Below are 3584 nucleotides of genomic sequence, written 5' to 3'. Positions count from 1 at the left end.
GCAGCCACAGACGACATTCGAACTCTACTGGACAATGGAGACACAGTCGCCCTCATCCTCCTCGACCTCTCCGCAGCCTTCGACACAGTCTGTCATAGCACCCTATTACAGCGCCTCAGAAACATCTGAATCCAAGGAAAAGCACTGGATTGGATCACCTCGTTCCTCACCGGAAGAACCCAAAGAGTCCGCCTCCCACCATTCAAGTCTGAAGCCACTGAAGTCATCTGCGGCGTGCCACAAGGATCTTCACTCAGCCCCACCCTCTTCAACGTATACATGAGCCCCCTCGCGGTCATCGCACGCCAACACAACCTCAACATCATCTCATAGGCTGATGACACTCAACTGATCCTATCACTCACCAAAGACCCGAACACGGCCAAAACCAACCTACATGAAGGAATGAAAGAAGTAGCCGAGTGGATGAAGCACAGCCGACTAAAACTGAACTCAGACAAAACAGAAGTCCTTATCCTAGGTACCTCCCCCTCCGCCTGGGATGACTCTTGGTGGCCAGAGGCCCTTGGAAAAGCACCCATCCTGACGTACCACGCACGGAACCTGGGCGTCATCCTGGATTCTTCACTCTCCATGTACAGACAAGTCAACGCCGTTTCATCATCCTGCTTCAATATTCTTCGCATGCTCAAAAAAACATTTCGCTGGATCCCCACCGAAACTAGAAAAACTGTCACCCACGCTCTGGTCACGAGCCGTCTGGACTACGGAAACACCCTATACGCCGGTACCACCGCAAAACTCCAGAAAAAACTCCAACGCATTCAGAACGCTTCAGCCAGACTCATACTAGACATCCCGCGTAAAGACCACATCTCTGGTCACCTGAAAAACCTCCACTGGCTCCCGTCAATAAAAGGATTACTTTCCGCCTCCTAACCCACGCTCACAAAGCACTCTACGAACTTGGACCCGATTGCCTTAACACACGACTCTCCTTCTACACCCCCTCCCGCCAGCTACGATCCTCCAACCAAGCCCTTGCTACTGTACCTCGCATCAACAAAACCACCATGGGAGGTAGATCCTTCTCCTACCTGGCAGCTAAAACCTGGAACTCACTTCCCACTCACATTCGCCTCACTCAGAACCACCTAGCATTCAGAAAACAACTTAAAACTTGGATATTCGACAAGTAATTCCCCCACCCTTCTTCAAGCGCCTTGAGACCCTCTGGGTATGTAGTGTGCTATATAAATCATTTGACTTGACTTGACTAGTATCCGTGAGAAATGGGAGTTTTAGGGGGGCAGTCATGTTTTGTTACGTCACCAGCTGAAAAGCCCTCCTCGCGCTTTATCCCAATTCCCAGCCTCGCCTCCATGATCGGGAAACAAGCGCCTCATAAACAGCCATCACTGAAAGAGTTAAGGAAGCGTCGCGCGCACCACCAGCGGGACTGGATTCATCACACCCGCACCGTGCCTCCAACAGCTCCGCGCGCAGCAAGCGCCGAGTACAGGGCACGAAACGCTTTGAAAGTAAAATGTAGAAGTAACAATACTGCTAGTAATGCTGTGCGCGCTTTATTTCTGTCGCTGGTTTATATTCAGCAGACACTGCCTTCTGTAACCTTCTTAAACGTGCATTTGATCGAGCAGCCGCGTGGTTGCCGCTCCCGCTGTGCACAGAGCAGGGCGCGTTTCTTGTGGTGCCTCACACTGTGCAGTCAGGCGGGGCAGCCTCTGGACACAGCACGGTTCACATCCTGCCTGTCCTGTTTTCTTTCCCTGCCTCCTCCCCACGTACCCACATCTCTCTCCCTGTTTGTTGACTCTCCGCCAGTGGAGAACAATAACACGTCTTCCTCCCACAGGTGCGGCTGCTCCTCCTTGTAATCATGGCTGTGACGCACTACCGCGCAGATGGCTCCATAGCTCAGGGGTTAGAGCACTGGTCTTGTAAACCAGGGGTCGCGAGTTCAAATCTCGCTGGGGCCTCGCATATTTTACTCTGGCCCTTATTTTCTAGAGCAAAAGTTGTCCATTTGCTGAGATTGTCATAAAGTAAAACAAGCTTTTGCAATGCAATTAGTATCGCCCTTGGGACCTTATATGTATTTCGCTATGCAGCATATTAGCCTGGGTGCCGAAACATTTACTATTCTAGTAGTACCGCCTTTCACTGGCCTTGATAGAAATTTAAAGAGACTTGTAGTTGTTTTAGAGTATCATCATGTTAGACATAAACATTTTTTAATGTTTATATACAAGAAAGTCATACATGGTGCTTTTTTATTATATGTAACTAACTACTATGGATAAAGCGAATCATCTAAATAACTTAACAAGATCACACACTTGTTCCCCACCTACCTAGCCCTGCACAGCTTTCTACTTACTGCAGCAAGGTAGGGGGTTTGGGGGACTGGTAAGCAAGAGGAGAGAAGAAAGAATGCAAAGCAAGTGGTGGGGCAGGAACAAGTGGTAAGAGCACTGAGGGGGAAAGATGACCGCCTGCAACTGCACTAATATAGAGTGTTACATAGCAAACCCTTCACTGACGGCACTGGAGCACTAAAGAAATATTAGCCAATAAGGATGTGTGTTTACTGACCACTGTGTGTGCCTTGAAAATTATCCAACACTATCTAGGTCAACAAAACAGGAGGGGCAGTGGGCAATGCAATGCAAGGGACATCACAAGGGTGTCCTTCTCTGTATAGTTTTAACATTAGATAGGCATGAAATTGTATCCTGAACCTTATAATCCTATGAATTATAACTGAAGCACCAAATCCACTGCGTAACTTTGGTAGATGGAGGAGGGCGGCGTGGACATTTTCAGCCCAAACTTAATTTGCATAGAAAGGATCCTATTATTACGTAATACAGAAACACCCACCATCAAAGAAACAGTAATGGCCCTAAGAAGCCACTGCAACACCATTCCTCCCATGGGTACCAGCAGTTTGCCATTATAGCACAATTCCCCCACTGGCATCAATGACATATCTATTGCCTCATTACAGTTCTTTGCGTTTCACAGACAGCCACCACCTCTGATTAAAGACTGGCACACCTTGTGTCCTACCCAGTGTGCCACACGTATACCATCACGCAACAGTGCCCCCCACTGTTCAATCATCACGGGGCTCTGCTTTAAACAAGCATCAGCACTGCACCCTCTTGGAAAATTGTCCCATGCAGGCACTACAACTGCCTCATCACAGCTCAATGCCCCCATAGACCCCAAAACTACAGCTACAACACATACCCTCTCATGACCACCACAACTGCATCAACAGGGTAAACAATCACTTCCATCACATCACAACAGGACTTTCACTGTATCATCACGGTACCTTGCACCCACCTCTCTCCTCCACAGACAATTCCACTGGATCAACAGAGTATGCAGCTGCAAGCAGGCACAATGGCTGACCTTTCACAGCATAATGGCCCATGAAGTTACTCCAGCTGCTCATCCCGGTGAGCGTTGGTGTGCTACCTGCCCCATCACTGCACAGCGCCTATCACAGGAAGCATAAATGTACCTATAATGCAAACTGCATCGAAGGGCACTGCTGAGGCTGCTGCTGTTAACAGCAGGCCACTTCCCAT

General features: G+C 48.9%; 1 non-coding gene across 1 annotated transcript; it reads left to right on the top strand.

Moving 5' to 3' along the window:
- Window positions 1-1888: 1888 nt before the first annotated feature.
- TRNAT-UGU (transfer RNA threonine (anticodon UGU)) lies at window positions 1889-1961 on the top strand. The gene has a single exon. It is a non-coding gene; the product is annotated as a tRNA-Thr (tRNA).
- Window positions 1962-3584: the final 1623 nt, after the last annotated feature.

Source organism: Lissotriton vulgaris, chromosome 1_1, assembly GCF_964263255.1.
Source record: "Lissotriton vulgaris chromosome 1_1, aLisVul1.2, whole genome shotgun sequence".
NCBI classification, from domain to species: Eukaryota; Metazoa; Chordata; class Amphibia; order Caudata; family Salamandridae; genus Lissotriton; species Lissotriton vulgaris.
The sequence above is the reverse complement of the archived record's forward strand: the minus strand, read 5'-3'. Positions and strand labels throughout refer to the sequence as shown.